General features: G+C 40.2%; 1 protein-coding gene and 1 pseudogene across 6 annotated transcripts in view; both read left to right on the top strand.

Moving 5' to 3' along the window:
- Positions 1–24,224, top strand: part of Slc9a7 (solute carrier family 9 member A7) — a 218,940-nt gene that overhangs the window by 11,655 nt on the left and 183,061 nt on the right. The window lies entirely within an intron of this gene.
- On the top strand, positions 19,990–20,770 carry LOC125417838 (phosphoglycerate mutase 1 pseudogene; annotated as a pseudogene).

The raw sequence follows: 24,224 nt of genomic DNA, 5'->3' as shown, positions 1-24,224 counted from the left end.
CTTTGCCAGTACTGCAGTTTTTTTACTGCTCGTTTATAATGGGTCTTCCAATTGGATAGTGTGAGTCTTTATTCTTTCTTTCTAAGACTGCGTGGGCTGTTCCAGTTTTTTGACTTTTCCACGTCAATTTCAGAGTCAGCTTGTTTCTCTCTGCAAAATGTCTTGGTGGTGTTTTGATTGACATATTCAATTGGTGCTTAATTTGAGGAGAATGATCATTATAGACATAGCTCTTCACTTACTTAGGATTTCTTTAGCATTGGGGTTTCATCTCAGCATTGTTTTCTAGGTTTGTTTTTGTTTTTGTCTTTTTTGAGAGAAGGTTTCTTTCTATAACCCTGGCTGTCCTGGAACTAGCTCTGTAGACCAGACTGGCCTCAAATATTTTCTAGTTTTAAATGTACAGGTCTTCATGTATTTGGTGAACTAATATCCTTAAGTATTTTAGCTGGCATTACAATTGTTCTTTTTTGTGATTTTAATTTCCAGTTCTTTGTTGCAAATATATAGAAATATAATAGATTTTTGCACCTGAATCTTATATCCTGTAGTGTTGCTAAATTCATATTTTAATTTCAGTAGCTTTTTGATTATTCTATCAGATTTTATACATATTCAATCATATTGTGAGTAATGATAGTTTTACTTCTTTCTAATCTGCAAGGTATTTCTTTTGCTCTCTTTTGTTTTTCTTTTCTATGCAGCCCTGGATAGCCTAGAACTCAGTCTATAGACTAGGCTAGCTTCAAACTCATAGAGATCTGCCTGTGTCTGCCTCCCATGTGCTGTGATTAAAGGTGGCATTTCTTTTTTGTTGCCTAGCTGTGCCAGGTAGAACATTTTATTGCAATAGTAGAACATGTTAGAACTGGTGTGGTAAAAATGGGCATTCCTGTGTTTTCTTGAACCATTAATGTTAACTGTGTATTTTTACAAATGCTTATCAAATAGAGCAAACACCTTACTTTTTCTACACTGCTGAGAGGGTTTAGCAGGAGTGGCCCCTCATGTGGTTGTTGGGATGGTTGTGTATTTTTCATTTCCTGGTTATGAATACAGTATAGTATATACTTTTGAATATCAAACTCTGGATTCCTGGTATAAACTCCACTTGGTTATGATGTATCATATCACTCTTTTAATACATTATAGAAATGGTTTGTTAAAATTTTGGTTAGAATTTTCATGCTTACGAATGATAGGGTCTGCTTTAGTGTGTCTGGGTAACATTAACTTTATAGAATGAATTGAATAGTCTTTTCTTTTCTGCTTTTATTTGCTTGTTTGTATATTTCAGTACAGTGTCTAAATATGTAGCTCAGACTGGGCTCAAAGTTCCAATTTTCTTGCCATAGCCTTCCAAGCGCAAAAATTATAGGCATGTACCACCTTGCCTGGCCTGTGTTTCATTTTGTGCTGTGTCTATTGCTTTGCCCTCCAGTTAAAGTTTTTTTTTCCTGTAACTTGATTTGCCAAGAGTGTAATCCAGTATGTTATTTTATTTCTTAAAATTCTTGTCCTTATACTCTGAAGTTCCATTTAGCTCTTATATCTCTGTTTAACTTTTTGAATATATGGGATATCTTATAATATGTTTTTAAATACCTGTCTGCTTTGTGCTTCTAGCATTTGGGTCAGTTTCACTTGACTATTTTTGTAGGTTTTATTTTCCTCCCTTTTTACATGCCCAGAAATCTTCATGAGTTTTTCTTTGTTGGACACTAGTCATTTTTTGGCGTCTATAAATTGCTAGGTGCATTGCTTGGAAATGATTTGATCCTTTATGACTTGTTAGGTGTGTCTGAAACAGTCATTTCTCACAGGCTGTTTACCCTCATTTCTGAGGCAAGACCATGTTTCTTCTGTTGTACAGGGCCTTGTGAATTAAACATCATTCCAGTTTGTTTGGTTCGAGCCACTCTTGCTGGGTGTATTGTCCTCTTTACATCTGTTTTGCTCTCCCCTCTTATATGCATGTGAGAATCTGCCTTTAATACTTGAAGGAATGCCCCTGTGTGGATTTCCAGAATTCTGTCCTTGTGTAGTTAGATCAAATTTCTCTGTCAAGTGAAATTTAGGTGGTTTTCTATCTGTACTCTTAAGATTCTTGACTTGGGCAGCTGTCAGGCTTCACTTACTCCCCTCTCTGTCCTGTGACCCTCAAACTCAATACAGTAGGCTGGGCAGTCACAGAATTTGCCTCATATTTTCCATCTCCCAGGGATCATTGGCACCCACTGCTTGATGGTTACTGTTTTGAAAACCACCACGCCATATATTTTGTGTAAAAAGGTATAAACCCTGTTCCATTTTCTATCTTGTCTGGGAGTAGAAGCTTTTGTTTATAAAGAAATTTTGATCTCTCAGTTTTGAAACCCTGTACATGTACATTCTGTCATTTGATATTTATTTTTCTTGAACTGTGAACTTTTTATGTGTGTTCATGTGGGTAGATATGATTATGTATTTACAGACACAGTTGAAGCAAGCTTACCATGAACTGTCTTTTTCTAGTCTACGACTCTCTTGGCTATGGTTGTACATTTTTGCTCTGAGAGAACCAGAGAAAGAAAAGATGACTTTCATTCAGAGGTAGGCTATGAACTAGCCAGAATCATTCTCTTCAGTAGTATGAATAAAAGGATTATTTTTTTTTCAATGGCAGTACAGTGCAGATTGTTTATGATGACATGGAAGAGAGATAGACAAGGTGGTAATAGTGTGAATATTTTTTTTTTTATTTTTGAAGACAGGTTTTCTCTGTGTAATGGCCCTGGCTGTCCTGAAATTCACTCTGTAGACCAGGCTGACCTCAAACTCGCAGAGATACTATGGTGATTTTTATCTAGTACAGAGTATATGGTAGAGGTCTGATGTGGCTGATGAAGACCTATCAGTCTAGCCAGGAGAAAGCCAGCAGGTAGTTTAGTAGGAGGCAACTGTTAGATAAAAAATCAGAAGAATAATGATGCCAGATAGACTGTTGAAGCAACTTAGAGATGACTACCAACCCCCATACTAACACCAAAACAAGATAGTTGTTTTTATCAGAACTCAGGGATAAGGTCTCTTGTGAGGAACTGGAATACTAGGAAAGACATCTAGGAAAGCATGGGACTTGGAGAGAGGACTTGGAGAGAGAGCTTCAGCTATGAGAATATGTAGCCAGGGAGTGTGAGAGCAAGACAGATGTGGAGACTGACAGAAAGGGAGAGAGAATGGAGAGATAGAGGAAGAATTACCTGCCTTGGCTTCTCCTTCCCTACCACCTTCTAGTGTCTTACTCATGCCTCTCGTGGAATGCATATAGGCAGCCACTTGGAAGGGGACCTTAAAATGTACTTGGCAGGAGTCCCCCTGCCATTTCTCCTTGCAGCATGTAGCAGAGCAAGAAAAGGCAAAACACTGGCTTAGTCTCTTAAGTTCAAGGTGAGTATAAAATCCACCTTCAAGGGCTTCATCTGCTGTGCCGTAGATGCAGTGTCTAGATCTGACCAGAAGAGAGGAGAAAAGTTGTATGATCCAGCTCAGGAAGCATTATCTGTATTAGCAAACTTGGAAGAAAGGAAGTTGGGTGCTGAGGCACTAGCTGAAGCTACTCTAGAAGTTTCTGTAAAAGGTGAAGTGAGGTAATTATAACAAACATCTGTTTGGGTTTAGTATGTTGAATCCATGCATTAAAGAAAATTCACATGAGAGGTTGGGGATATGTCTTAGTCATAGAGCATGTATGTAAAGCTCTGGGTTTGATTCCCAATACCACAAAAAGAAACAAAAATTCTGAGTTATTTTTGTAAACTTACCTATCAATGCTATATTTTTTGAAATTTAGGGAGAGAATGTGGTGGTCGATAGGACAGAAGGAACGACCTTTTATAATGTAACTAACCATGCATGCAGTTTCATGTTCATATTCATCTGAAGAAGCAGAATGGTAACCATTTCTGTTACAGTGACTTTTTGTCATGGAGCCATGTTAACAGTGATACCCTGGTACTTCCAAGTTATGAAATTACTCTGCTATATGAGCTCAGTCAGAGAGACTGCATGGGGGAAGGTACTAATCCCTTGGAATTGGTGTTATTTGCTTTTATAACGATGGCTTCACATTTTTGCAGTACAGGGACTGCTAGAAGATTACCTGGTTAAAGCTGAGTTTCTGTGAGAGGCATCTCCAGGGGAGAAGGGCAGCTTAGTTCCTGCTGTTCTTAGGTTTCCTTATTACTATGGAAGATATGACTGGGCCAGTGATGCAACTTCACGATGTTAAGGTACAGGGTTCGACCATTTTGTTCCCCTAAGATGCCAAATGGAAATCAAGAATTTTGTGTATGCAACAGCATATAAGTTAATAAAATAAATGTTGTTTTTAATTGCAACTGGAACTGATCAGAATTCTTTATTAGATATTAATACTATTGGGCTTTACAAATTTTTAATGTCTGTCTGATTAGCAGAGCATTCAGTGAATTGTTATTTTGTACAATTTACTTAATACACTCTTTCATATTGCAAATATCCAACCTTTATGAAGAAACCTTATTGAGAAAACCTTATGAGAGACTGTGAATGTGGCTTAGCCATACAGCATTTGTCATATATATAAGGTGTATATATGTATATGAACATACACACACACACATATGTATTTGAAACTAATATACAGAAATCTGGTTGTGGCTCAGAGAGAGATACAGCTAGAAGCTGTTGAATAAGTAGCAAATTAAAGTCTTTCTTGAAGCCACTTGAGAGACACAGGTGGCACATCAGCATTTGCTTCCCCAGGGCAGACACTGCTGAAAGCTGTATAAACCATTAAGAAGGTTAAAGCAGGATTTTAAGGGCTTGCCAGAGATTGGGGGTGCAGAGATTCTCGTTCTTGTGCAAACTTTTCATCTAGGATTCCCATCAGGTGTTCCTAATGAAGGTCAGAGAGAATCCTGAGAAAGTTTGCCTACAGTAGTAGGGGGATAGCAAACACTGCCAAAATCTGCTCAGGTGTCTCTCCCAGCCCATCCCTGCCAGTTCCCAAGAATGAAAAGTCTTAATCCTTGGGACAGGAAAAGATGGAGGGTTTTGGTGGAAACCCACTGGCCCGTGGGGGATCAAGGACATGTGTGTTGTGGGTTACCAGCCCAAGACCCACATTCCATATCTGCCTAATGCTGAGTATTTATCACAATGTTAGAGAATCCCCTCACCACCTATTACCAAGCTAACAAACATCAAATAATAACAATAATGGAATTCAGGGGGCTGCAGGAGAGAGCTGGGCAACAGTGCACAGATTTCAGAGTCAAGGGGAGATTTAAAGTCAAGGGAGGGAAAGAAAACACTGAGAAAAGTCTTGTGGCAATTTGTCCTACTCTATAAAGATGAGGCATTTGAAAGCTCCTGTACTCTGAATGTAGCCATGGAAACCAAGGCTTTCAAACCCAGCCTACCCCCTAATTGTATTAACAGAAAGATCAACAACAAAAAGACAGTGTGACAATGTTAAAATAGCCATTATAGGTTCATAATGTGTGGGTACCTTTAAATAATATATTGTTTAGTTTTGCCTAAACAATTTTTTAAGAAAAATTTTGCCTTCCTTGAGTCTTTATTGCAATATTTTTCTTTTGGGTTGAGGTTTTGCTATGTTATCCAGGTTATCTCTGAACTCCTGGACTCAACTGATCCTTCTGCTTTAGACTTCTGAGGAACTGGAAGAACAGGCACGTGACAGGACTTTTTTTTTAAATGTTATTTTAAAAATAGATAATACATGCACATGAGCCTCATGTAAAAATAAATTCTCTTTATTTCTACTTGACACTGTCATTGGCTTCTTGTTCCAGTGGGTTTTTTGTTTTATTTTTTATAAATGCAAGCAAATAGATACATAAGTGCTAATTTCCACCTATTACGTTACAAAAGGTTGATGGCCCTGCACACTAATGTGTTTTTTTCATTTAAGTTGTTCTGGTGTTGTCCTATTTCACCCAAGGAGTTGTTTCTCATCATTCTTTAAGGTTTCACGATTTTCTGTGTGGATGAACTACAAATGAGTCCTCTGTTGGTGGTCACTAGGGTTGTTTCCAGTGTTACAGTAAACAATACCTTGTTGATAACCTCAAGGTTGTTATTTGTGTTCAGGTGTATCATGTGATAGAGGTCTAGACCTGCGATTATTGTATTGAGGGAGTAATGACTTATAATTTGGGATAAATATGGTATATTCTTCTCATTTTAGACTGGATATTTAGACTCTCACTAACAGCTATGCTGTTAAACTTTGGGATTTTTTTGTTATCATGAGAGAATAGTATCATCCTGTTAGAATTTTCTTTTTTTTTTATTAGCAAGAATGGATTTTTTTAAGTTTACAGGTGATTCATATATTTTTTCCTGTCAATTGCTTATAGTTTTTCTAGTTTTCATATGGGCTTTTTCTTTATTCTAATAGCTTTTTCTTGTACATCAGGGAAGTTAACTCTATTCATTATGAGTTACACCTTCTCTTCAGTTGGAACCCCGTCCACACACTGTTCATGTGTTCTGCTCCTCTAGATCTCTGTTGTTATCAGATTGTTACATTTTCATATTTTAAATGATGTCTGGACTTTGTCATTAGATGTTCTCCCACATGGTTACTCTTTGTTCTAACAGAGAAGCTAAAAAGTTCAGGTTGGCCCCACTAAAACAACTATGTGCAATTTCTAGGCTTTCCATCCTGGTCTGTTGCTGTCTAATATCACAATAGTTACTCTTGAGACCCTTAGATTACATATTAAATGTGCTTAGGCCAGTGCCCTTTTCCTGCCCTTCTCTCCCCCCACCCCTGCATTTTCCTGGTTCTTGTTTGTTTGGTTTGGCGTGTGACTCTAGAATCAGTTTGCCTACCTCCTGGCCAAACATGTTTGGCATTTTTTATTAGAAGAACAGTGGATTTCTGAGCCAACATGATTGGTATCATTTTTATGATTCTTTCTAGTCAGGGACCTTCTATGCCTTCTTCTGTTCTATTCTTGAATTTTCTTAAGTTTTGCACATTTCTCAAGTTTATTCATAGACATTTTATATTTTTGTTACACTCATGTTTTTTTTATATTGAATTACTTTATTTTTGACACTTATAATTTTGATATTCATAAATGAGATCTCATCCATTATCCTTTATTTATTTATTGGGAGAAACAGGGTCTCATATATCTCTGGCTTGTGCATCTGAGGTTAACTTTGAGCTTCTGATTCTTTGGCCTCCACTTCTGGAATCACAGGTGGATGTGACCCCATCTGGTTTATTCAGTGCTAGGGATCAAACCCACACATGCTAAGAAAACTGAAACACACTAGCTATACTAAGTGATCTATATCTCCAGCCCATCCACCACCTCTTTAAACTGTATGACTATTCTGATTTTTTTTTGTAAAAGTTGATCTGAGTCTGCAGATTACATGAAGGCATGTGAAAGGTTCTGGGTTCTATCCCTAGCATCCCAGAACAATTAAGAATGTAAAATGAAAAGATAAGGAATCAAAGTCCTGCAAATGGATTTGGGTTTTTGTGTAAAAATTACCAGTTTTGAGTTGAGCACAAGTCTTTGAAAACAGGGAAGGCTGAGCCAAAGTATATCTTGATAGTCAATTGGTGGAGACTTGCCAAACATGACCTAGAGCTTGAGAAGATTGATAGCTTGGTCACTGAATAACTTTGTTAGCTAGATGTTGAATGGCAACATTAAAAACCAATATTTGATCAAGATCAAACCAAAATATCATCAACAGAAGGAATCTCTGCATTAAAAAATCAGAAATTTTATTCAGAGATCCACTATTATTATATTAAAATGTTAATCACATTTTGAAGTTTGAAATTGCAGAGTAAATTGCACGTTTTCAGAATCACATTCTGTTAGATTGCATAAGTGTGATACTAATGAGGGAGCAAGCACTTAAGTTTGTGTTGTAACGTTATAAATGCTAACATTAAAAATGTGCCAAACACTTCTATGAAATCAGATTTAAGTTGCAATATAATATACATTATCTTCTAGTTTTAGATATTTGTCAGCTTATCCAGATACACTGTTTTCCTTAAGTTCTTTAACTACCAAGCTCTCATTTCATTAATTCATCAAACAGATATCTACTATTTACTTATTTTTTACTGTATTCTTCTTAAAAAACTTATACTTATTTATTTTGGTGTGTGCATGTAGCAGGCATGGTTGATCGATAATTAAAAGTCAGCCAGAGTAGCTTAATACAAAAGATACAGCTTTAATAAACAGAAGGAAAACTTACACCAGAGTCCCAACTGTCCGTCCGGAATGCAGGGGCCAAGAGAGGGCGGGGAAGTGCACCCGCCAGGTTTATAGGTAAATTTTTGCCTTAGGGCAATACACCCCACGGACAGAATGTGATAGGCTAAACTCCCCTATCATGTGCATATACTTGCTTCTGTATGTTTATAACTGTATGTGTGTGGGCACATGTACCATGGTACTTATGGAAGTTATAAGACAACTTGCAATAGTAGGTCATGTTCTTTATTTCCTTTCACCATTTGGCTTCTGGAAATCAAAATAGGTAGACCCCTTACCAGCTGAACAATCTTGCTGGTCTTCAATATATTCTATTTAAAAAGACATGTTTATCTGTCGTGCGCCCCTTGACCAGCAAGGAAGAACGACCACGAAGTCGAGGATCCTTCTCAAACCATACTTTATTGGAGCCTCTTGGTTGAAGGGAGAGCGGGGAGCGAGGGGGGCGAAAACCAAGCGGCAGCTGCTTTTCTAGGGTGGAGGGACTTGGATACTGTCCTGATTGGTAAATACCATTCTGCTGGTGCTCGGGGCCTCGGGATTGGCTAGGGACAAGGCTCAGTTGTGCAAATTCAGGCAAAGGGTGCTCAGCCCCACGCGGCAACATCAAAAGGATTTGTTTACCTCCAAGTTGCAGGACTACCAGCGCCATTTCGTAATGGCGATATCCAGATGGCTCCTTACAGTTCCCCCTTTTTGTTTTTGTAGAGCAATAAGGCAAAACCTATTTTCCAATCAGGTCCCCATCTCATGATGTGTGAATCGATCGAGGGAATGGAATAAGTAAGATACACCCTCCCCGTGCAATGGGACAAATATTTTCCTGGGAGTGTAAGGGCTATATCTATACATTTTCCGCCTATGTATATCTTTCTCTGTGTAATGGGACTATCAGGTCCCTAGAGGGTGCAAAGGCTATGTATGGCATATTGCCTACAAGCTCTTTAAGACTGAAAGCCAAATTTGGGGTGAGGATCCATATTCCAAAACAGCCAAGGCCTGTGATACAATGACCTTGTACCTCTTCGTTTGGGCTTGCAGATGGCACATCAACCATACACATACCGTACATCCACCTAGGCAGCATGCCAAAAATATCCCTACCCCCACCCATTCCTTAAAAAAAGAAAAGGCAGAAGAAAGCCAGTCAGAAAATTACTCAAAGGTGAGAGGCTGCACACGGGTGCTGCTCAAGGTGACAATGCGAAACAGCTGCTCTTGTCACCGCCCAGAGGGTCATCATTGCTGCTTCTGCACGAATCATCCACAGTAGGGCATTCAGCATCCATTGGATCATCTTTATCCTTTGCAGCATCCATCACTTCTCTGGTCAGTCTTGCTGGCACCCAGATTGGATCCTGTCGATTCTGAGGGAAAACACAAACAGCTCCCCTGGATCTGGCAATCACCGGATCCGGTCCATACCATTTGTTATTTAGTACATCTTTCCATATGACCAAAACTTGCTCCGTAGAGCTTTTTTGCAGGGCATGCCTGTCTGCTGCTGTTTTTCCAGCATTGTTTTGAATTAAAAAATTAAGTGTAAAGAATACAAGGGAGATCCTTTCCCTGGGGGGCGCTGCTTCAGCTATTCCCCCTTTTTGTTTTTGTAGAGTTTTTTTTAGGTTTTTATTTGCCCTCTCTACAATCTCTTGACTTTGTGGATTGTATGGTAGGCCAGTGTTGTGTTTAACTTGTAATTGCTTGTAAAAGGCTTTAAAGCCCTGTGAGGCATAGGCCAGGCCATTGTCAGTCTTAAGACGGGTTGACTTTCCCCAGGCTGCCCAGGCCTCTAAGCAATGTATTTTTACATGAGTTACCTTTTCCCCCGCTAGGGGGGTGGCATGAATTATCCCAGAGCATGTGTCCACAGACACATGAACATATTTTTGCCTGCCAAACTCCGAGATGTGAGTCACGTCCATTTTTCAGAGTGAGTTTGACTTTAACCCCCTGGGATTTACCCCAACATGTGGGGGATGTAGCATGGTTACACAGGAGGGACAGGCTTTTACTATTTTTTTGGCATTATCCCTAGAGATCTTAAACCTTAAGCGAAGTGTATTCGCTGGGACATGATAGAGCTGATGGAAATCTCTAGTTAGGTGGAGTGAATCTGCAGCTTGAGCATTGACCTCTGCCATAGGTCCTGGCAAAAGAGAATGGGCTCGAATATGAGCAACATAAAAGGGATTTTTTTAAAAAATATGTTTTTGTATTTGTAAAAGAATATTGCACATTGTATTTGAGCAGCGAATTGAGGCTGCTACCTCAAGAGAGGCCATAGCATTGACCATATATTGTGAATCTGAAATTAAATTAAATGGCTCAAGAAATCTTTGGAACACCTCCAAAATTGCCAAGCACTCAGTGACTTGGGGGGAATCAGGCCGAAATTGAAAAACCACAGGTTTAGCATTTTCCACCATCAAAGCCCCTTTTCTCGTCTTGGAACCATCTGTATAGATTGTTAAGGCTCCTTCTAATGGGTGAGGCGAGGTAATCCTGGGGAAATACATCAAATTTTTTTCCATAAAATTTATCAAGGGGTGTCTTGGTACACGATTATCAATAACATTTGGGAATGCACAAAGCAGGATAGCCCAGCCATCCACTGTGGCTGTCAAAACCTCTACCTGTTTCCTTGTATAGGGAATTACCAACTTGTCTGGCATCCTCGCAAAGTAGGCTAAGCAAAGCTTTATCCCCATTAATGTTTGGCCAGCCACCAGTTTTGGGTAGTATTGGACAGATCTTGCTCCTATGGAATTTTCATGCATCCACCAGAGGGGCCCATCCTGCCATAACACTCCAGTAGGATAATTTTTTGTTTTGAGAATATATAGCAGGATTGGTAAGGATGGATTCACCTGCTGTAATTGGGCTGTGGTAATAGCAGACTCTACCTTTTTAAGCGCCTGCAATGTAGCCGGGGTCATGACTCTAGGTGAACAGATATCAGGATTGTCCTCTAAGATGGAAAATAGAGGCAAAAGCTCGGACCGAGGTACATTTAAATATCCTCTAATCCAATTTATATCCCCCAGCAACTGCTGAAAGTCATTAAGAGTTTTAAGGTGGTGAGTGCGAATAAGCACTTTTTGAGGCCTGACACTTTCAGGGGTGATGATAGTCCCCAAAAACTTGCATGGCGGCGTGCCGCGTGTTCCCGCCGCCTCCCCCACCCCCGCCGCTGGCCCCTAGCGGGACCATCGAGCCGCGGAGCGCGCAGCCCACGCCCCACCTAAGTGCAGCAGGCAGCTGTGGCCTGCGGCCTCCGAGAGCTGCTGCCCCGCCCTGCCCCGCCCCTATGCGCCCCGGGGTGTGGCGAAGTGGCATATGGCTCGGAGCGTGGAGCGTGGCGCAGCTCGGGGGAGGCTTCGGTTATGTGCGCTTGGACTTGAGCTCTGTCAAAAACAGGGAAGTCGGTCGCCAAGCGCGACCAAGTCTGTCTTCCTATAAAACTGCAGCCCTGTCTTGCCACCAGCAAGTATGTGAGTGGAGGGGCAGACGGGGGAGGGGCGGAAGCAACGGGCACCTTGGGTCTTCTGTTCCTCTTCGCAAACATGTCATCATTGCCCCACCTTCGGTTATCTCGCTCTTTCTCATACCTAGCGGCTGCCTCCTCAAGCTCCTCCTCCTCTGATAAATCTAGATTTATAAACTCCTCCAGCATTAAACTTACGGGGTTTTTCTTCCCCTTTTCCTTTGTTACTATTTCCAGATCCTTTTCCTTTGATTTTTTCCTTCTTTCTTTTAGGTCTATCCTTATCCTCCTCCTTCTTATGATCTGATTCTGAAAGGCTGTCTTGATGTTTTTGTAATGCCTTGGGACCTTGTTTTAATATCTCCATATTACGTTTATCCTTTAAACAACTCCACACCAACCTCCAAAGAGGAAGTGTGCCCCTTTTAATCCTTCCTTCTCTTTTAGCTTGTTTCAAATCCCTGCCTAATTTATCCCATGATGGCAAGGTTAAATCACCTGAAGCTGCAAACCAGGGTGAGATCTTATCAATATCCTTAACAATCATTGCGACCATCCCAAAAGAGATCTTTAGACCGTGCTGTCGTAAAAGCGCCTGGATCGAGCCGTAGATTTCACAGGGGCTCGAGGCGGTTCCATAAGAATTGCCCATGGTGCACACTTAACTATGTGTGACTTACCCCCTGGGCTAAAGAACCCCCCTTTTCCTTACAAGGGAGTTACGGAGTTACGTTCTTTTCAGAGAAATGCCGCTTGATCTATTGCGGACTTACTTTTGTGTTTGACTAGACGCGGTTGCAGCAGTAAAGACACTCACAACCTGGTTAATAGCAGCGCAGCCAAAAACAGCAGAGAAGGACAAACACAACTGTTAACTCTAATGCAAGGCCAAATCACTCCGTACCAACCCCAGCAATCAGCATACCTGGAGGATTTTCCGACGTCGCCGCTCCAGTAGGTCGGGTTCTGAATTCTCTTGCCCTCTCGCTGGGAGACCGATATGTTGTCCTTGTCCGGCATCTCGGGTTTCAGAACCAGTTGTGGTGCGCCCCTTGACCAGCAAGGAAGAACGACCACGAAGTCGGGGATCCTTCTCAAATCATACTTTATTGGAGCCTCTTGGTTGAAGGGAGAGCGGGGAGTGAGGGGGGCGAAAACCAAGCGGCAGCTGCTTTTCTAGGGTGGAGGGACTTGGATACTGTCCTGATTGGTAAATACCATTCTGCTGGTGCTCGGGGCCTCGGGATTGGCTAGGGACAAGGCTCAGTTGTGCAAATTCAGGCAAAGGGTGCTCAGCCCCACGCGGCAACATCAAAAGGATTTGTTTACCTCCAAGTTACAGGACTGCCAGCACCATTTCATAATGGCGATATCCAGATGGCTCCTTACATTTATCAAGGAAGCAAGCTCCATGGGAGCAGGAGTGGATCCACTTCAGAGACATTGGCAGACCAGGATTAAGCTAGCGACCTGGACCAGAGCAGACCTGAGACAGCGAACTCCACAGGAACAGTACAGGGGAGCAACCACTGAGTAAGTGAGTCAGAGCCAGAGACCACTGAGGACATGAATCTGGGACCTTCAAGGGACTAGACCTAAGCCAGGACCCATGTGTGTCTGGGTGTGAGTTCAGGACTTTTGAAGAACTAGGCTTGAGTCAGATCCCCTATGGGTCTGGGCATGAATCTGGGACCTTCGAGGGAGCAGGCAGAATCTAGAGATCTCTGCTGGTTCAGACATGAATCTGGGACCTCTTAGGGAGTAACCCTGAGCCAGTTCCTCTGTTCCTCTGTGGGTCTAAGCAACCCTAAGCCTGGGAGTAGACCAGAGCCAGAGACTTTTGCAGGACCAATTCCAAGCCAGGGACCTCTGCAGGAGTGGATGCAGACCAGGATTTACAGAAAAAGGTCAAAGCCAACAACCTAGGCTAGAGCAGGCCTGAGACAGCAAACTCCAAGGGAGTGGAGCAAAGCCCAGGAGCACTGAGTGGCCTCCAGGAACACAGAGTGACCAAAGGGGTAACTAGAACCTTGACACTAACTGTACCACAAGGAGCCTTGGATTCACTGGAACCTAGAAGATTAATCAACAGAATCTCAAACAGCCCCAACCACACCTATTAGAGGAAAAGATGAGAAGAAAAGATAAGAACACATGCAACACCACAAAGAGCAACATGAAAGTAAAACCTAAAGACCCTCCAACAGCAAGACTTGAACAACCAAATATAGATGAAGCAGAAAAAAATGACTTAAAAATAACTTTAGGAGAATGTTTGAAACTTTTGAAGAGGAAATGAGAAATTTCCTCAAAGAAATAGAGGAAAAGAGAAACAAAAAATTGGAAGACATCAGCAAAACCCTTAAAGACAAGCAAGAGAAAGAAATCAAACATATGAAAGACACTATTCAAGACTAGAAAACTGAAATGGAGACAATGAAGAAAACACAAGCCGAGGATATTATAGAAACAGAAATCATGAGAAAATGATCAGGAACTACAAACACAAGCAAGAACACCATAATACAAGAGATGGAAGAGAGAATCTCAAGCGCTGAAGATACAATAGAGTAAATAAACTCACCAGTCAAAGAAAACATTAAATGTAACAAAAACTTAACCCAAAATATCCAGGAAATATGGAACACCATAAAAAGACCAAACCTAAGAATAATAGTGATAGAACAAGAAGTTCAACTCAAAAACACAGAATATATTTAACAAAATCATAGAAGAAAACTTTCCCAACCTAAAGAAAGACATGCCTATGAAGATATAAGAAGCTTACAGATCACCAAATAGACTGAATCAAAAAAAAGTTCTCTTGCCACATAATAATCCAAACACTAAACATACAGCGTAAAGAAAAACTATAAAGGGCTGCAAAGGAAAAATACCAAGTAACGTATAAAGGTAGACCTATCAGAATTACACCTGACCTCTCATTGGAGAAAATGAAAGCCAGAAGGTCATGGTCAAGTGTTATGCAGACATTAAGAGACCACTGATGCCAGCCCAGACTATCATACCCAACAAAACTTTCAATCACCATAGATGGATAAAACAAGATCTCCATGATGAAACTAGATTTCACCAATATCTATCTACAAACCCAGCCCTACACAAAATACTAAAAGGAAAACTCCAATCCAAGGAAGTTGGCTATACCAACAAAAACACAGATGGTTTCATAGCAGCAAATCCCAAAGAAGGAGAAAACGCACAAATTAGCATCATCAACAATGAAAACTAAATTAACAGTAGATAGCAATCACTGGTCATTCAAATCCCTTAATGTAAATGGACTCAACTCACCAATAAAAAGGCACAGGCTGACAGATTGGATACAAAAACAGAATCCATCCTTCAATGCATACAAGAAACACATCTCAACCTCAAAAACAGACATCGTCTCAGAGTAGAGGGTTGGGAAAAATATACCAATCAAATGGACCTATGAAACAAATGGGTGTAGCTATTCTGATATCTAACAACAGACTTCAAGCTAAAATCAGTCAAAAGAGACAAAGAAGATCACTTCATATTAGTCACAGGAAAAATTTTTCAAGAGGAAATGTCAATACTGAATATCTATGCCACAAATACAATGGCATCCTCATATGTAAAAGAAACACTTCTAAAGCTTAAATCATACAATAAACCCCACACACTAATAGTGGGAGACTACAACACTCCCCTCTCACCACTGGACAGGTCAGTCAGACAAAAATGAACAGAGAAATAAGGAAACTAACAGTTGTTATGTCTCAAATGGACTTAACAGACATGTATAGAATATTCCATCCAAAGAGAAAAGAATATACCTTCTTCTCAGCACCTCATGGAACCTTCTCAAAAATTGACCACATACTCGGTAACAAAACAAACCTCAACAAATACAAAAAATTGGAATAACACAATGTACCTTATCAGATCATCATGGTTTAAAACTAGAAGTCAACAGCAATATTAATTCCAGAAAACCCACAAACATGAGGAAATTAAACAATGCTCACCTGAATCATCAATGGGTCAAGGAAGAAATAAAGGGAGAAATTAAAGCCTTCCTAAAATTCAATGAAAATGACCACACAACATACCCAAATATATGGGACACAAAGAAAGCAGGGTTAAGAGGAAAGTTCATAGCACTAAAGGCCTACATGAAGAAGCTGGAAAAATCACACACTAGTGAATTAGCAGAGCATTTGAAAACTTTAGGACAAAAAGAAACAAACTCACCTAAGAGAACTAGATGGTAGGAAATAATCAAATTGAGAGCTGAAATCAACAAAATAGAAATGAAGAAAACAATACAAAGAATCAATGAGACATGAGTTGGTTCTTCGATAAAAATCACAAAATAAAGAAAAAACCTTTATCCAAACTAACCAAAAGGCAGAGAGAGAATATCCAAATTAACAAAATCAGAAATGAAAAGGGGGACATAACAACAGACGTGGCAGAAATACAGAGAATCATCAGGTCATATTTCAAAAACCTGTACTCCACAAAATTGGAAAACTTAAAGGAAATGGACAACTTTCTGGATAAATTTCACTTACCAAAATTAAATCAAGTCCAGATAAGCAAATTAAACAGACCTATAACTGCTGAAGAAATAGAACTCTCCCAACGAAAAAAAGCCCAGGACCAGACGCTTTCAGCTCAGAATTCTAGAAGACTTTAAAGAAGAATTAATACCAATACTCTTTAAATTATTCCACACAATAGAAACAGAAGGAACATTGCCAAACTCTTTTTATGAGACTACAATTACCTTGATACCCAGAAACCGAAAGACATTGCTAAGAAAGAGAATTACAGACCAATCTCACTCATGAACATTGATGCAAAAATACTAAATGAAATACTAGCAAATCGAATCCAAGAACACATCAGAACCATCATCCACCATGATCATGTCAGCTTTTTTTCCGGAGATGCAGGGATGATTGTACATACAACAATGTGTCAACGTAATCCACTATATAAACAAACTGAAAAATAAGTCCACATGATCATCTTATTTGATGTCCAAAAAGCTTTCGACAAAATACAACATTTCTTCATGAAAAAGGTCTTGGAGAGATCAGGGATACAAGGAACATACCTAAATATATTGAAGGCAATATACAGCAAGCCTATAACCAACATCAAACTAAATGGAGAGCAACGCCCAGTAATCCCACTGAAATCAGAAACAAGACAAGGTTGTTCACTCTCTCCATATCTATTCAATATAGTTCTCGAGGACCTAGCTAGAGCAGTAAGACACCAAGAGGAGATCAAGGGCTTATAAATCGGAAAAGAAGAATTCAAACTCTCACTGTTTGCTGATGATATGATAGTTTACATGAGCAATCCCAAAAATTCTACCAAGGAACTTCTACAACTCATAAACACTTATAGTAATGTAGCAGGATGCAAGATTAACTCAAAAATATCAGTAGCCCTCCTGTACATAGATGATAGAATGGCTGCTAAAGAAATCAGAGAAACAACACCCTTTACTATAGCCACAAATAGCATAAAATATCTCAGAGTAACTCTAACCAAAGAAGTGAAAGACATGTATGACAAGAATATTAAATATTTAAGAAAGAATTTGAAGAAGACACTAGAAAGTGTAAAGATCTCAATTACTCTTGGCTATTTAGAATTAACATAGTAAAATTGTCAGCCTTACGAAAAGTAATCTATAGATTCAATGCAATGCACATCAAAATCCCAAGCAAATTTTATCACGAACCTCGAAAGTACAGTGCTCAACTTCATATGGAAAAGCAAAAAACCCAGGATAGCCAAAATAGTCCTGTACAATAAAAGAACTTCTGGAGGCACCACAATCACTGACTTCAAACTCTCTACTAAAGAGCTACAGTACTGAAAAGAGCCTGGTATTGGTATAAGAACAGACAGGAGGACCAATGGAACCAAATAGAAGAACAGAATATTAATCCACAAACCTCCAAACACCTTATTTTTGATAAAGTAAAAATATCAAGTGGAAAAAAGAAAGCATATTCAACAAATGGTGCTGGCATAACTGGATATCAACATGTAGAAAAATGAAAATAGACCCATATCTATCACCATGCACAAAACTCAAGTCCCAATGGATCAAAGTCCTCAACATAAAGCCAGCCACACTGAACCTTATAGAAAAGAAAGTGGGAAGTACTCTTGAATGCATTGGCACAGGAGACCAAGCCCAAAAACACAGACAGTGAGAGAAACAATTAATAAATGGGACCTCCTGAAACTGAAAAGCTTCTATAAAGCAAAGGACACAGTCTTCAAGACAAAACAACAGCCTACAGACTGGAAAAAGATCTCCACTAACCCCACATTAGACAGAGGTCTGATCTTCAAAATATACAAAAAAAACTCAAGAAATTGTTCATCAAAAGAACACATAATCCAATAAAATATGGAGTATAGACCTAAGCAGAGAAATCTAAAGCAAATGTTCAACCTCCTTATTTATCAGAGAAATATAATTCAAGACAACTCTGAGATTCCATATTGCACCTGTACTAATGACCAAGATCAAAAACACTGATGACAACTTAGCTGGAGAGGTTGTATGGTAAACGAAACACTTCTGCATTGCTGGTGGGAATGCAGTGTGGTGATTTCTCAGAAAATTAGGAAACAACCTTCCTCAAGGCCCACTTTTGGGTATTTATCCAAAGGATACTCAATCGTGTCACAAAGACATGTGCTCAACTATGTTCATAGCAGCATTGTTTGTCATAGCCAGAACCTGGAAACAAACTAAATGCCCCTTGACCGAAGAATGAATAAGGAAACTGTGGTACATACACAACGGAGTACTACACAGTAGAAAAAACTAACAACATCTTGAATTTTGTAGGCAAATGGATGAAGCTAGAAAACATTATTTTGAGTGAGGTAATCCAGATACAGAAAGACAATTATCACATGTACTTACTCATAAGTGTTTTTTAAAGCATAACGCTAAGAAATCCAGCCCACTATTCACAATTCCATAGTACCTAGACAACAGTGAGGACCCCAAGGGAGACAACCATATATCTAATCTACATGGGGAGTAGAAAAAGACAAGATCTTCTGAGTAAATTGGGAGCATAGGGACCTTGGCAGAGGGTTGAAGGGGAGGGGGGAGGAAGCAAGGGGGCAGAGAAAATGTAGAGCTCAAGAAAAATAATAAAAAGACACATTTATTGATGTATAACTTACATAGAATGAACTTCACTCCTTTTAAATATATACTGACATACTTGTATGATTACCAGCACTACAAGGAGCATTTCTTCATGTATTTTTGCTGAACATCTTCACTGTCCTACCTGAATTCTTGGCAACTCCTCATATGTTCGCTATCTCTGTGCTTTTGTCTTTGGGGAAATATTGTGTACCTGATGTCTTTGATTTAGCACAATGCTTATTAGAAATTTGTCTTCTTTTTGTTTCTGAATTGTCCATTTTTGAATGTTTCACAGTTTACTTATGCATTGACCATTTGTTGAACATTTTTGTTGGTTGGTTTTACTTTGTGGGTATTATAAATAAAGGTGTAATGAACACTCACCTACATATCTTTGTATGGGCATGTGTTTGTGTTTTTCATTTCTACTTGTATGGAAATTGTATGCTTAATTTCCCCAAAACCTGGCAACCATTTTTAAGAGTGTGAATAATTTGCATTCCCAGGAGCAGTGCAGAAGATGTCAGACCGGCTTACATTGTCACAGTGTTTGCATTTTTAGGAAGTTTTAATTTTAACCATTCTTGTGTATCTTACAGTTTTAGTTTTTAGTACATTTCTGTACTAATGAATGACATTGAACATTGTTCTGTTGCTTATTTATCATCCTCTATCTTCTTGTATCTTTTACATACTTTGACTATTATAGCCTTTTTTTGTACGTTTGTGGTTTGTGTGTATTTTGAGGTATCAATTCTTTATCTGGTAAACATACTTTGTCTATTTTCTTGCTGCCTATGGCTTATCATTTTATTTCCTTAGCAGTGTCTTTTGTAGAATTTTAGATTTGGGTTAAGTCTAAGTATTTCTATCTGATGAATCATTACCCCCTCAAGCATTTGACTGTTTATTGTGTAGGGACATAGGCCCCCCTTAACAAAGATGAGTATGGGAGTACTATGCAGAAGTTATTAGTAAATTAGCCTTAGGAGACTAGGATGTACCTTAGTGGTATAAAGTGTCTACCATGGAGTTTCTGCTGCATCCCCTTGCCTATTGCCATTCCCGCCTACAAGCTAGTCCTCATTCGGCAAGTCGAGAGCGCCTGAAACCTGGAGAACTGCTCCAGCAGCTGGTATGATGCCGACCTGAGCCCGTCGGGCCACGAGGAGGCAAAGCACGGCGGACAGGTGTTGCGAGATGTTGGCTATGAATTCGACATCTGCTTCACCTCCGTGCAGAAGAGAGCAATCCGGACCCTCTGGATAGTCCTGGATGCCATTGACCAGATGTCAATGAGCGGCACTATGGGGGGTCTGACTGGTCTCAATAAAGCAGAAACTGCTGCTAAGCATGGTGAGGCAATCTTACGATGTCCCACCACCACCAATGAAGCCTGATCATCCCATCTACAGCAACATCAGTAAGGATCGCAGGTACGCAGACCTTACTGAGGACCAGATACCCTCCTGTGAGAGCCTGAAGGATACTATTGACAGAGCACTGCCCTTCTGGAATGAAGAGATTGTCCCCCACATCAAAGAGGGGAAGAGAGTCCTGATTGCGGCCCATGGCGACAGCCTTCGGGGGATCGTCAAGCATCTGGAGGGTCTCTCAGAAGAGGCCATCATGGAGCTGAACCTGCCAACTGGCATTCCCATTGTCTATGAAGTGGACAAGAACTTGAAACCCGTTAAACCCATGCAGTTCCTGGGAGATGAAGAGACCGTGCAGCAAGCCATGGAAGCTGTGGCAGTTCAGGGCAAGGCCAAGGAGTGAAGGCGAGCAGACAGACTTCTACCCCCAAACCCTCCTCCCTGCCTGTTTCTGCCTCCTGCACTCTTCCCAGCACCTGTCACCAACTCCATGTTTAGGAACTTAAGTTTAAGTTGTAGCTGCAGATGGGGACCCGTGGCTCCCATTTTGCTTTAGTATTTTATCCCCTGCACCCACTCCCTTCATAGAATCTAGTCAGAGTAACACCTCTAGGGTGCAGGTTCTTGGTCCACATCAAGGGACGGCTCCTCTTCCCAGGAGAGTTGAGAGGTAGTAATTACATTACAGTTCTCTTAGTCCTTTGTTTACAAGGGTCTGCTTTAGGAGGAGGTCAGGGAGGAACCATGCTGTGGCCCGACCAGTGAGAAGCTGCAGCCAAGTTTTGTCCCTGGAGCCTGTCCTGCACATTTCCGCAGTTGGGTAACTGGGGTCTGTAGTCATTCCAGTGGAAGGTGAAAGTAGCTTGCATTTAAAAGATGAACTACCTTCCTCTCTGAGTTGGGATCAATCCTGTCAAGTCTGTGTGTTACATTTACTTTTACAGAAACAAAAAGAAGTACATATATATTTATCAGCACACAAACCCCTCTGAGGTTTCTAGTGGTGATTGAAGTAGTCCTATGTGGTCACCAGAAAATAAGCCATTCCTCATATTAAGTGGGATAAACTCCTTGTCCTCAAGGGACAGAAGTGTCTCTTACTGTGTGTTAGGATCCCTCTGCCATGTGCTGTAGAGGTGAAGTGCCCCTTGATCATGTCCAGGGTTTTGTCTTTTGCTGTCTGAAACATGTTACAGCTGCTTGACCCTACCATGTGGGCTCAGAACTTGTTTTGGGCATACTAAATCTTCGTTTCCAGATCAGTTTAATAAAGGAGTGATGTGCAATAAAAAAAGTGTCTAGCATGTATGAGGCCTTAAGTTCCATTCCAAGAACTATTTTTTAAAAAGATACTAGCTTTAAGATCACTTTAAAGTGCCTGCCTCCTCATGAAATTGAGAGAAGTTTAGATAAATCTTGTAGCATTTTCCATATCATTTTTGTAAGGATTACTGCCATTCAGACACTGGGGCTTTTAAAATCCTTTAACTTTCTATACTGATATTTCATTTGCATTTTAATAAATAAAGCTTGCCTGAAGATCAGAGAGTGAAACAGTCCCACTGGTAAGTCTTACAGACCAAGCAGTGGTCACACACACTTTTAATCCCAGTAGCCACAATTGCTTGCCATAGAAACCAGGCAGTAGTGCTGCACGCTTTTAATCCCAGCCCTAGAGAGGATTATAAAATGAGAGGAAAAAGCTATCAAACACATACTCATCCTGAGATTCCTGGAGGCAGGATTGCCATTTTGGACTGAGGTAGAGGTAAGAGCCAGTGGCTGGCTGTTTTCTTTTCTGACCTCTGGTTGAACTCCAATATCTGTCTTCGAGTTTTTATTAATTATGCTACTCGTACTACAGTTGGGATGTTTTAATCTCTGATCTTCTTAGTTATATCATGGGTATACCTACACAAATAAAAACAGACAATGCTCCAGCATATGTCTCTAAGAAAATTAAACAGCTTTATTCATCAACCAATAAAAGCAACACATATACAGAAGGACATCCCTCATCAACTTTTCTTCACTGTAAGGTCAGGCGGTGGTGGCACATGTCTTTAATCCCAGCACTAGGGAGGCAGAGGCAGGCGGATCTCTGTGAGTTCGAGGCCAGCCTGGTCTACAAGAGCTAGTTCCAGGACAGGCACCAAAAACTACAGAGAAACCCTGTCTCAAAAATAAAACAAAACAAAACAAAACAAAACAAAACTTTTCTTCACTGTAGCTGAATAATAGCGATGAATTCATTGGTTGCTTAGATGCAATTGATATTTTGCCCAGTTTTTGTATTTAAACAAATATACTTGATTGCTGGATGATAGAAAGAGAAAATAAAACATTTCTGCCCCCAACACATGACATCCTAAATGGGATAAACTGTGTATGGTTAACCAGAAGTCAAGGGATGTTATATGGCCAGAATTAGGTATATGGTGATCAGGTATGTAAGAGAAGGCAGGATTGTGGGGACCTTCAGTTGCCTTTTGGGGCCTGAAGCACCATTCTATTAAAAAAGTGAATTAATATTCATGATTGAAGTCTTGGGATGATTTGGGCTTGTCTTTAGATGATTTTGATTACCTGAATTTTTTGAAAATGGTGGAGTTGGGGCTGGTGGTATACCTACTTGGTAGGATTTTTGTTTAGATTTTTGAAAAACCCTTGGTTTGATAACCAACACTGTCTACAACAGACCTGTTGATACATGCATGCCTATACCCAGCACTTGGGAGTCAGATCCAGAAGGGTCAGAAGTTCAAGATCACCCTTGATTGCATACTAAATTCAAAATCAGTTTGAAATACATGAATACTATCTCAAAACACACTGAACAATAGAGTTAAGGTATTTGGGGGCTTTGGTGTCTGCTTTGGTTTTTGTCTAGGGCTACCCTGGGTCAGGAACCATGTTAGTTGACTTGTCTGAAAGTGCAGGAAAAGAGGCTGCAGGTTTTTGTTTTTTGGTTGCTGTTGTCATTTGTTAACAAAACCTACAAACATTTTTTCCTGTCCTCTCTAGCAGTCATATGTGACCCATGTGAGTGAAGGGTAGACGGGAAGCTTCTTAGCCCTCACATTGAAATGTAGCTGCTATCTCTTGTTTATTTCTGTCTTTCATCCTTTTGCAAAGCACAATAAATGTAACCGGCGGCCACCTGGTTGTGTCCCAGGAGTCTAATTGCCTACTGGACCCCATCACCACATCTATGTTGCTTGCTATGCCTCCTTAAGCTGAAAAACTAGCAGGACAAGGTGGGATTGTGTCATGAGTGAGAGACCTGAATTTCAACTAGGACAATGAAAAAGTAGGAGAATGAGGAGTATCTTCTCTTAGGGCAAGCAGCAGTGCTCCTGTTGGAAAAACAGATGAGGAGGGAGGACAGAACTTCAATTTCATCTCAGGTGAGGGGCCTAGACAGGACCAGGAAATCTTTCTAGTTGTCATTTTTTTTTTAAAATGTAAGCAAGAGTTCTTAATACCAATGTTGATAAACCCATCAAATGAATTGAATCTACCTAATGTCCTGCAACCCCCACCTCAGCCATTAGTGTACTTTAGGATGCCAGGTGTTCTCTTCATGGGTTCAGAGCTGACTGGGAGGTGCATTCCAGTACCCCAAGAGAGGATAGTTCTGCTACTCTGGGTAAAGATTCAAATTCAGAATACAGTACAAGTATAATTTCTGTGGGATACCATTATTTCTCTGCTTTTTTTTTTTAAAAAAACAACTTTCTTTGTATTTATTCTTTATATCTTTCGGTTATGCATCTTGATCCCATTCATTTTCAGTCCCTGCATATCTGCCCTCTTCCCTTACAGTGCCCCCTCAATAAAATTTAAGAGAAATAAAG

Source organism: Myodes glareolus, chromosome X (genome assembly GCF_982192425.1).
Source record: "Myodes glareolus chromosome X, mMyoGla1.1, whole genome shotgun sequence".
Lineage (NCBI taxonomy): Eukaryota > Metazoa > Chordata > Mammalia > Rodentia > Cricetidae > Myodes > Myodes glareolus.
Note: the sequence above shows the minus strand (reverse complement) of the source record. Positions and strands in the feature narration are given on the sequence as shown.